Genomic DNA, 12,396 nt, shown 5'->3' on the forward strand with positions numbered 1-12,396 from the left:
TCCTTCGTTCTGTGCTTTATCTCCTAGAAGGTGTTTTGTCTTGTTTTGGAAATCCAAGGAGAGGTTCTGACAAGAGCCAGCAAGTCCAGCTCTTTCTGGGTTCTGATGGAATGGGGTTGCCTCGCTGGGCATCTTTCTCTTGCTTTGGCATTTTAAGACCCTGAGGTTGCAGGAAAATAGGGTGACTTTTGCTAAACAGCTGCAACTCGGCAGTTGTGTTGGAGGTCACGGTGCTCCGTCACAGGCAGCGGTAATGCGTTTATTTATCACTGCCGATGGTCCACACTCCCCCTTCCCTTCAGTTTGTTCTGCCCAAGGCCGTTGGTGTCCGACAGAGATCAACAGTGTTTCTACGGAGATGAAGCAGCTCGTCAAAACCTGAATTAGATGTTAAATCTTTTTGAAGTGGGGAGGAGGGAAGGGGAGGGAAGAATCAGATTGTGCTAAGAATTTATCCTGTGTTGCTTCCTGTGACATAATGTCTCCAGAAAGATTTGTTACCCGGCAAGTTGCAAACTGCTGTTTCAGGCTGATAGGTGGTGCCAATTCATTTTGATGAATTCTGCCAGTCAGAAAAGTATTTTTCCCTCCTTTCATTCGCTGGGGCTGGTTGGAAATGGACGACGGTTTTAAGAGCTGGGATGGCAGACACTGGCCTGCCTGGGATATGTGCAATCAAAGATGCTTTGATATGTACTTGGTGCTGCAAAGACAAGTTAGCCAGAGAAGATCAGGCCAGAAATGGTCTGCCCTTGGCCCCCAGCCCCCAGGCCATGTTCTCAGCTGCCGTTTTTCCTGGTTCTTCCTATTCCCCCATTGACACCCCCCCCACCCCTATTCAAAATCCACCCCTCTCCCCTGCTCAACTTTCAAACAGCCTTAATATCCCATCCCTGATAGGCTGGAAGGAAGCACAACCGACCAGACTCAGGAGTCAGACGGATCTGGGCACACATTCTGCTTCCATCCCTAATGGGCTGACCTGGACAAATTATATTATCTCTATGACCTCCAGGGTCTTCGTCTATAAACTGGAAGGAAACACAGTACAGGTCTACCTCGCTATGCGGGCTCTCACTATCCAAACTCTAGCTGCCCAAATACGGGAACCAAACAAATTCAGATACATTTTTTAACAAATTCCTTGCTATCTGAACTCTCGATACTCATTCTCTGAAACTTACGAACAAAACAGGAATGTTCCTCATCATCCTCACTCACTCTCCACACGTGGGATCCAAATACACTCGGACTTTGAAGTGTCCTTGTACTGGTTTCTTAAGTTTCGTGTGAAACAGCGTCATTAAAGTAGTTAGGACGATTTTGTACTAACAGTGAGTGCTCCATAAACGCTCATGAGGATGCTGACAATGAGATGACCCTGAAATGGAGAATGGCGTTGCTTTGTCACTCACATGTTCCTGAATTTCCTTGGAACTATAACCCCTTGGCAACTCAGCCCCTGCGGGGTCTCTGCTCATTTCGGAGGTCTTTCTTAGATCCAGTGCCCTCTCTTGCCCTTGCCAGTCACCAGACAAGTTGCAGACCACCCCCTTGACCCTCGGGACTATACCATGGACCCACACTGACCATTCCCAGGCCTGCAATGCATCTTTGGATTCATCCTCTTGCTTCTAGAGGGGCCTCGTCTTTCAGCCTTTGCAGCTGGAACATCTCCTCCCATCTCTGGCCCAGGCTGTTCGCAGCTCATTCTTCCTAGGGTGTAACGTCCCACAAGTCCAAATATGATTGTCGAATCCAACTGGGCATTTCAGGGTTAGCGACAGCCACGTGGGTTTTATTATATTCCTTTTGTTTCTTACTCTCAGCCAACCGTCTCCTCCTTGTCTTGTCTTTGGCTCAGCTTTTTCCTGTTAACGTAGAAGTTTTTTTATCTCTCTGAGGTTGGCATCCTTGACATCTCCCGCTAACCAAACCCAAGGCCTTGGACCCTGTAGAAAGCTGGAAAGCTGGAGCTGCCCTCATTGGCTGAGGCAGTCAATCCTGGTGAGGCTCACCATCCACTTCAACCCCGCCCCCCTTCTGGACACCTCCTTGTCTCTCCTGCTGGTGCCCAGCTTCCTCCTCTCACTCTTGCAGCTTTGGATTAACCACTCTGGCGTTTGCTTTCCCCAAGGAAGCATCTCTCAGGCTGCCCTCCTTGACTTTACGCACAAGGTCCTGGCCTTTGACCCAAGCTGGCCTTTGGTTACCACCAGCAGATACCGCTGCAGTCTGGTCCTGCTGTGTGCTGCGGGTGGCCTAGCATTTGGTTTTCAGGTTTATGACACTCCTGTGGAAATATTCTGTCAGAGGGATTCATCCTTCTTATGCATGTTGCCTCCACCCATCTCCACCTCAGTCTGGGGTCCCGTCCCTCTGTGGAATCGTGGACTCTCGAAAATGTCCTTTAGACAGAAGGACGTGTGGAAAGAGCTCTGGGATCTTTGCTGACTTTGGCTGCAAGTTTCAAGCAGGTTTCTCTCCTGTATCCAAGGAGGGTGAGCCATCCTCAAGATACCTATGCATTTTTCCAGGTTCTCTGTCCTCTTCTGGGTTCCTTTTTGGGCATCTCTCTTGGAGAAGATGGGGAAGGGTGAGAGGAAGACTGTAGGAGGGGCCTCCTGCTTTAGTAGGTTATGAGGGGAATGAATGACTCCAGAAGCCTCTACCCTCATCAGGCAACACCACCAGTAACCCGCTCCCTTGTCCTTCCACACTCAGCAGAGGCTGAGGCAGGATGGTCCAGCACCCATACCATCATCTGGGTTCCCAGTCTCCCCCACTTTCCCAAACCATACCACTCTCAGAAGCTGCCTTTCTGAGGAGATGCTTAAGCCAAGCTGGAACCTTCACTGAGCAAATTTTCAGTGCGGCAGTGACTGGTAACAAACATCATCAGAAGACACCCTGGGCACCCCCTGAGGGAATACAGACAGAGATCTTTGCTTGTACAGCCCCAGGGTCCAGGGAGCTGAGCAGAAATGTGGACCTGGAGCCCAGTGGTGTGTGAATGTGACACCCAAGGATGTTGCTCATCAGCTGCATGGGAAGGGGGACACCTCCTTGGAGGTCTTGTGAATATCCCCACATAGTCATCAATTCTCCAAGGACCCTGCCCCCACAAATCTGAGCCACCTCTATGGCAGCTGTAGGACACTTACTGGAACCATGGATATTCTTTGTGGACAGACACTTGTCTGGGGTGAAAGTGTGTGTCCCCATCTTCAGGGTTCTGCTTGTCATAGAGCAACTTAGGGATTGGGCTTAAGTCCTGGGTGCACGGCATTAACCAGTTAGCTTCTATTTAGTGGGGAGGAAGAGAAAGAAGTGGGGAGATATGAGGGAGAGTTACTCAAGGTGTGTTACTTGGAGCATTCACATCAGAATCACCTGCTCCGATTCTGATTCAGTCTATCTGTAAGGGTCCCAGGAATATGAATTTTAATAAGCTCCCTGAGAAGTTCTTCGTGCAGAGTGAAAGTCAAAAATCAAAGGTATAAAGGACTTTAGTATTTGACATACTTGTCCTTCATGAGCAGCTCCTGTGAAGGAGAGACAACAAAGAACAATGGGCAACTTCATGGACTCTCGTGTTTGAATCCCAGGTCTGCCTCTTGTCCATATGTGACCTTGGGCAAACTGCCTTATGCTCCTGCTTCTCCCCATGCTTGATTCTCCATCTGTAAAGTGGGGATGTTGATATCAGTGCCCAACTCATGGGTTGTTGAGGATTAAATAGTTTATATGTATAAAACACTTAGGGGACTGCCACATGTTAAGTGTTTATTAAAAAACGATGAACAGATCCAGCACAGCAATAAGTACTTTGCCAGTAGCCTTGTTGGAGGCATGGACCATGGGCTCCCTGGTGGGGCGGTGTGAGGGCTCCAGGTGGGCTTCTTGGGCCTGGAAATGAATGAAGACCACTGTCTGCCTCAGCGGGTCTGCACCACCAGGGGCGATGAGGATGGGGCTGTGCCAGCAGGAAAGACCCCTATATACCCCTCTGACTAGACCTTCCCGATGGATTCTCAGCTACTTTTCACCTCCTGTACTATGTGGAAATTTCTGGAATTCTGCTACACAGCAAGAAAGTCAATGTGGTCTGGAGTACCAACAGAAGCTCTCTCTGTGCTCACCCGTACATTTCTGTTATATTAATTCTGAATAGGCCACATTCTTGCCTTCACGGGGGCAGCCTGTGAGGTCCTCTCCTACAAGCGTCTAAAACTGGGGGCAGGTTCAAAACTTCTCAGCTTCCCAACTTCCCCACTTGGACATTGGTGCAGAAAGGAAAAGGAAGAATGCCCATCTCCCATGGCCCACTATCCTTTCTTCCACAATCCTCTGAAGTCTAAGCAGCAGCTCTCCTCCTTCTTTATCTCTAATTCCTAAGAGAAGAATGAGCTGACTTCCCCTCCCTTTCTATTCTAGAGGGAGTCTTTCCTCTCTCTTCCTAAGGAGGCACCTTTACCCCTTTTCCTGGAGACCTGGAGCTACAGCAGTAGACAGAGAGAGAGAGAAATTAGATCAGCTACAAGGTAGCACACACACAAGTATTTTAGAAATACCATACTTATACACACTTAAATGATGTCCAATAAATATTTGTTGAATTGCACAGTATGGGTGAAAGAGCATGCACTTGGAATTCAAGCTGGTCTGTTTCCAGTCTTGGTTTTGTTACTTACTAACTGTATGAACTCAAGACTGGCATCATGGCCATGGGCAGAAATGAAATTGTTCATGCCACATCACTGCAGGGGTTTGAGCAGAGTCGTTCACCGTGCTCTATACAGGCATGAACTTAAGATTTTGTTTTACAAGCTGATGATTATATTGGCTGTCAACAGAGCTTAAATCCTGGCATCTCGGAGCCCACTTAAATACTTGTGTAAGAATATCTGGGTCAAATATACTCCCCTTTTCCTTTTTGAAATGTTAAAATTCAATAGGAATGTGACCTGTTCAAAGATGAACTCTATTTTATAAAGATGTTTTCAGTGGGCCCTGGATAAAAAGTATTTCATAAACCAGAGGAAGCCACTAAATCAAGGAAGGGAGAATGAAACAGACTTGCTAAAGCAGTACCATTTTGGTGCAAGAAGGTGATATATTTAACATTTTTTGCTATATTTGGCTGCAAACTCTGGACAGTTTTTGCCTTGATCTATGACTGAGATTTCGTGGCGGGGCACCATTTAAACTAACCCTCCTCAGGGCTTCTTGCTGCAACAGGAGACCATAAATGATGATGATTGGGTGAATATTTTGAAAAGGAGAGAAAGAGGCAGTTTCAACTAGAAAGCTCTGGTAGATTCATGAAGCTACTAAATATGCTAATTGGGCCCAGGGAAGTCTGCAGGTGGAACAGGGACTTTCCGTCACTGGTAGATGACATGGCTGTGTGAAGAGTACCTTCAGACAGACGGTGTCTCCGCTGCCTCTTGGGCTCTCTGGGATGCAGACTGACCAGAGTTTAGCAAGCAGGATGTTTACTAGCAATGCCCTTTGGACCCACAGCTGTGGACAGGAGGTGAGGGAAGCAGAAGTGGAAGAGAAAAAGTCCAGCTGTGGTACACCCAATGACACCTCAGATGACCACGTGGGGCAATCTAGAGCCAGAATGGCCTTTCAGAATTATCCCCTAAGGGACTGGGCTTTTACATTATCACATCAATGAGTCATTGAATTCAGGGTGACCTTGGGTGTGATGGGTCAACTGGCAAACTAAGGAACTGTTGAAGGGCCTGACAGGTGAAGGCATGACCAACAGCACCAGTAGCTGGGGCAATAAGACCTTCAGCGAAATGCCATTTGGGTGGTGCATCCTGGTATCTGGTCTTGCCAGGGGCACTGGGAATGCCAGATCTGTGCATGGCTTGTTGGAGGTTTACCTGGAGTTTGTTTGGTAGATTTCTCTAAATAAGGTTCAATTGTTAATTGAGTCATAGCTCCTTGCTATGCCAGAGATTTGGGTGTGAAAGCACACAGCAGTCCCTCTCAGCCATCCAGACTGCTAGGGTATCTTTCCTCTTCCTGCAAGCACGAGGAGTCTATACAGAGTAGAGCTATTGTGGTTGGTGTGGGCTCTGGAGCTGGACTAACTGACTTTCAAGCCTAGCTAAGCCACTTCCCAGCTGGCCAATCTTAGAATAATGGTTTGACCTCTCTGAACCTCAATTTTCTCCTCTGGAAAATGGGAATAATTATCTTGCATACTTATACACACTTAAATGATGTCTTGGAGCGTGTAGCTGTCAATCAAAGGTAGCAGTTATTGTTGTTTGTATCATCAGGAGGATGTCAGAGAAAGGAGAGGGTCCACTCATTTACCTCTTCTAATCCTGGTGTTAGCATGATGACAGCAGAAGTCTTAGCCTGTGGGCAGAGGGCCCATTGGGGTCACAAGAGCACTTCAATAGAGTCTCTGAGGTCAGCTCCTTTGAAAATCCTAGAGGTGACCAAAGCCACAAGATCAAAGTCCAGGTTGTCTTGGCATTGGGTGTTTTACTTGATTGAAACTGAAGGGAATCATGCACCACCCCATTGTCAGGAATCGTCAGTGGTGGGCCCTGGAGTTTCAACTGTGCGCACACCCAGAGATGCACACGGAATCACATGGATGTGTTTGAATATTAAAGACCAGTGGTTCTCAAAGTGGGTCCCTGACCAGCAAAGGCAGCAAAACTTGAGAATTTGTTAGAAATGCAATTTTGGGGCCTTACTCTAGACTTACAGAAACTCTGGGGGCGGAGCCCAGCTATCTGTATTTTAGTAAGTCCTCCAGGTGATTCTGATGCATGCTTATGTTTAAGAACCAATGGCATAGATAAAGGGTCAGCAAACTTGTCTGTAAAGGGCCAGATAGTAAATATTTTAGGCTTTGCAGCCATACATTCAGTCTCTGTCACACTCAGCTCTGCCATCGTAGTGCAAAAGCAGCCATAGACAATGTGTAAGTGAATGGATGTGGCTGTGTTCCTCTAAAGCTGCACTTTATAACAACGGGCGGGCAGGCTACAGTTTGTCAATCTCTGGTAAGGCACATGGAGGATCACAATTTCTTCCCTTAAGGGAAGTGCCCCCTCCGCCATTAGATTTTCATTCACTTCTTCATTCGTTCAATAATTCGTTCATTTTATTTTATGTGTGCATTGTATGAAGGACTTCTGCCTGCCAGGAACTCTGCTAAAAACAAGGGTTGCGGCAGTAAATGAGGGAGACACCATCCCTCTATCGTGGAACTTAAAGTTTAACGGGAGACGTAAAAAAACAATTCACAAATAACTACTATGACAAATGCATGACACAGAGGACAGAGAATTGGAAGAGTTATAGGGTGACCTAATCAAGTCTGGGGAGGGTGGGGAAGACCTTTCTGAGGAGCTCTCCTTTAAGACAGAATCCTGAAGATGGTAACAAGGTGTCTGATAATTTTGTAAGGACTTTGTACTCATAACTCATTTCACCCTTAAATAACCCAGTGAAGTAGGCACTGTTTTTATTCCTGGCTGACAGAGCAAGAGATTGAGGCCCCAAAAGGATGAATAGTCTGCCCCTGGATTTGAGCCCAGGAGGCTGGGGTCTAGAGGCTGTGTTCTCAACCACACCTCTATATGAACTAGGTAATAGGAAGGAGAAGAACCTTCTAGGCAAAGACAACAGTTTACAGTCTAGTGGGATCAACAGTCCCTAATTTAATAATTTCATTTTGGGAAGCCTCTTATAATCTGGACATCAAGTTAAGCATCAAGGATGCAGCTGGAAAGAAGTCAGAAAGACTTCCTGCTTTCATGGAACTTACAGATGAAAGCAAAAGACAGACATCACTGAAAACTAGGAGAGATAGGCAGAGGGAGGGGGGGTGTATCCCTTGATATACAGAGTTTAGGGGATGGTCTGAGGCATCGTTCAATATTGAACTGAGGAAAGAGAGATTAAGACTGAATCTCTCCTCTTGACTCTCCTGTCCAATGACGTCGCTAGGGCTCTTGTCGATTAAATCCAATTGCTGGCCACCAACAGCTGGAGAAGAACTCTCCAAGAAGGCATGTTTACCTACAGGCACTCTCCAATGTAGAACTATTTTATATATACATATGTGCAATGTTTCACCGTGTAGGGAAGAGAAAGATAACTCCTAGTTGGCATGGGGTAACCGTGTTGGTGATTTGTTAATAAAGCAAAGTACATCCTCACTTAACACCCTATCCCAAAATACGACATTCTAGACTAATTAAAGAATTATATTTTACAAGAAAATTCTATCCTACAATAAATAACATAACCATTTAAACATATTTAAGTTTAAAAGCCCTCAAAAAATGTTGTCCCGTCAGAATATATATTCAGAAGATTAAAAGCAAAATAAAAATAACACAACACATCAGAGACATATTTGCATTAAGTATAGCAGAAAAAGTATGACTATCTATGCTATAAAAGGAATTCATGCAAATAGACAAGAAGAAAAGTCCATAATTCCAAAAGTTAAATATGGATATAATTTCAAAGGACAGGACATAGAGCTCAAGATGTAGAAAACAAAAATGGCTAATAAATGTCGACACTATTTAATCTCAGTGGTAATCAAAGACATTTGAATACAAAATCAGTGTCACAGAGTTTGTCAGATAAATTAGCAAAGTTTATAAAAACAATATTCTGGGGAGATTATGATGAGACAAATACTCTTACTCATAGTTAATGGAGTTAGAAATTTGCACAAAATTGGGAAACTTTTGCAACCTGGCAAAATATATCAAGAACATTAAAAATACTCATACCCTTTGACCAAATATTTGCATTTCTGGGAATTTTTCTAAGGGCATTGTATTAGTTTCCCAGAGTTGCTGTAATGAGATACCACAAACTGGCAGCTTAAACAACAGAAATGAACTGTCTCACAGTTCTGGAGGCGAGAAGTCTGACAACAAGGTGTGGGCAGGGTGGGCTACTTCTAAGGGCTGTGAGGCAGAAGCTGTTCCAGGCTTCTCCCCTAGCTTCTGGTGGTTTCTGGCAATCTCTGGCGTTCTTTGGCTCGTGAATGCACCATCCAGAATTCCACCTTCATCTTTATGTGGTGTTCTACCTGTGTGGGTGTCTCTATGTCTAAACTTCCCCTTTTTATAAGGACACAGTCATCTTGGATTAGAGCCCACCCTAATGACTTCATGTTAACTTGATCAACTGCAAAGACCATATTTCCAAGTGAGTCACATTCACAAGTATTGAGGATTAGGACTACGACATCTTTTTGGAAGATATGATTCAACTCATAACATACATAATCCAAAATTTTTAAAAAAGCCTTTTTTCTAGCATAAATGCATTCATCATAATACTATTGTCATCACAAGATGGCATATTAGAAATAATATAAACACGTAACAGTGTGAAATAAATTAATTATATTCTACTAAATGCAGTGAAGTTTATATAGCCACGAAAAGGATATTATGCAGAATTTTAAGACTAGCAAGGGTAATGTGGGCAGAGTTTATGCTATAATTTAAGGAAGAAAATATACAAAATCGCATAAGTACTGTGATCTCAAGAATATAAAATGCATAAGAGAAAAGATTTTACGGACAAAGGAAATGCATTAAATTGTTCACTGTGAGAGGGCTAAAGGTATGGAAAATTGTTAATTTTTATTTTAATTTTTATGTTTTTCTAAGTTTCCACATTGGGCCTATATTTCTCTAATAGAAAAATAAATTAATTCTAAAAAAGCCCATAGTACACTTAAAGATGAAAAGACTGGGCATTCTTCCACTCATTGAAGCTCATTAGCACTCTGCTGTGAGATTTTATATTTAATAGGCTAGCTTTCAGGATGGAGAAAATTGATTAGGACCCCAGGACCTCCTATGTCTTAGAGAAGTTCTGTACTAACAATCAGAGGACCTGGGTTTTATAAACACGCACACAGAGTTTTCTGAGGACCTTGTTTCAATTCTACCTCTTGGCTTGGTAAGCCGCTTCCCCTCTGAACGGCATTTCATCCATACGCGAAATGAGAGAACAACGTTTAGTGTTGATTCTGGAGAAGACTCTTAAGTCCCTGGTGAGTCTACACCTTCCCTGGGCAGTCCTCTCTACACAAACCCTGGGACTCGTGGACGTCCTAACCCCAGCCACGTCCTAGCCCATCTCTCCTGCTTATTATTCTACTGACACCTCCTCCTGGATTATCGAACCCAGTGCCTAGTCCTCCTAATTCTTTCTTCTTTGTTTGTGGGATTCAAACTATTCAACTTCAAGTTTTCCTACTTGTTTCAATTCTTTGGCTTTCAAGATACTATTTTTCCTGGAAAGTTTAGGAGTGTCAGACAATTTTATTATGGAATGCTGGAATTAGGGAACTTCATTCTGAAATGCTTTCCAAAAACGTAATTTATCCAGATAAGGATTACCTCACTCTTCCTTTTAACAATATTATTCATTTAGCAATTAATAACATTAGTTATTATATATGGTATAATGATATATTATTTTAATAATATGTACTTATGTAATTGGGGCCAAAATTTGGCACTTGTTGTTAACACTCCCTCAGGACACGCGGCAGCAGCCAAAAGATTCTTAGGTGTCCCAATAGAGAACTCTATTAATTCCCCACTGCATTTTCCAATTGCTTCTGGAAAAAAATTGCCCTTTGACTTCACCGTTGTCTTCTAAGAAAGGAAGGTTCTGTTAAATGGGAAGCTACTTCATGAGCTGACTGTCTTGATTCATTTAGCAATCCAGATCTAGAAGTAGGCGTTCAAGGTTGCAGACCTGCTCATCACGGTATAGGACGAGCAATTTGAAATCTCCTGGGAAATCGAAGAGGCAGAAGGTGAGGAAGAGAGAATGAGAGCAGGGTGGTGAGAAGAAGAGAGGAGACAGCAGCAGTGGGCAGGGAGGACCAGGGAGGAGATCCCAGTGTGGGTGGCTTTCCTTTGGAAGGCAAGAAAGCCTATTAGTTTTTAATAAGCCTATTGTGTGATCTCTTGGTGAAACTGCAGCTTGATATGAAGTCTACTGCATTCAAAAGTGCTATGTGGAGCCAACCCTGATTGCCTAGCTCGATGTATTCCAGTTCGGCAGCACGGGTTAGGTTCCCTGTGGTGGAACCACACCACTTGTCATGTCAGTAGCCATGCTGTGGTGGCGGTTCACATAGAAGAACTAGAAGGACTTACAACTAGCATATAAAACTAAGAACTAGGGCTTCAGGGAGGGAAAAACAAACAAAAAAAACCCTACATTAATCTTTCAAAAGAAAAAAAAGGAAAGCGAATGCTGTGTGTAAGTGGTTTCTGTTCTATATTTTGTTTGTTAACACATAGACGTGTTTTGACAGATGAAAAGCTTGACATTCATCCCACATTGAGGCAATCTGGAACCCCAAAGGCAGAGGAGACTATGAGATTAGAAGGATTCTAAGCACCATGGAATTTGGAGAAAGTTGTTGAGGCCACAGGCCAGATAATTGGGGATTTAAGAAAATTGTGCCTGTGTCTCAGGGGTTACGAAGGGTCCAGCAGACCTCGGATTACACAAGAGCATGACCAGCTTCTCCCTCTGGCAGGAGCCAGCCCCTGGAATGCTCTCCGCCCCATGCTCCCTTCCTCTTGGGCTGCAGCTGCCCTGCCAGGTGTCCCCAGAGCCTCTTTGAAGAGGGAGGAAGCACAGCCATCAACCTACGCATTTTAAAGGCCTTTTTTCCTTTTTAATTGAGGAAAGTTTGCACAATGCAAATGAACAATGGGTCTCATTTCCAGCCTTCCCCAGAAAGGGGCTGCTCCTTGATTGACGCAGGAAGGAAATCGAGGCTTGGCTTTTCAGAAACCAGTGCTAGAATGAAGAGACGAGCTTGAGACAGGTTGCAGGAGAGGAAAGCCAAAATCGTTTTCTAATCACTGATCCAAAGTTTTCCTTTCAAGACCTTATAGGATTCAGTATTTTAGGGGACGGACAAGGCAATCTTGAGGTGACCCAGAGAAACATGAACCGTCTGAGCATTTTAGTCACTAGACTTACCTTTGGATGAAGAGAGGGAATAAATATTTTCTGAGCACTTGCAGTGTGGCAAGCTCTGTGATAGGCACTTCTCAAGCATTTTCTCACTTGATAGATAGATAGATTGATCTAACAACGTCCCTCCAAAGCATGTGCAATTATCCCGCTCTACAGAAGATGGATTTGGGGCTGGGTAAAGTGACTATGCAATGTCACATGGCCAGGACGTGTGGCAAACACTGCTGCAGTGGCTTGCAAGTGATTGCTTTGGGGACATGATCTGGCTGGTAGCTATTGTACTGGACAATGCAGATATAGAATGTTTCCATCACTGAAGGAAGTCCTGTTGGGCAATGCTGTTCTAGACAGAATGGAACAGAC

The sequence above is a fragment of the Equus quagga genome, chromosome 12 (genome assembly GCF_021613505.1).
Source record: "Equus quagga isolate Etosha38 chromosome 12, UCLA_HA_Equagga_1.0, whole genome shotgun sequence".
Taxonomy (NCBI): domain Eukaryota; kingdom Metazoa; phylum Chordata; class Mammalia; order Perissodactyla; family Equidae; genus Equus; species Equus quagga.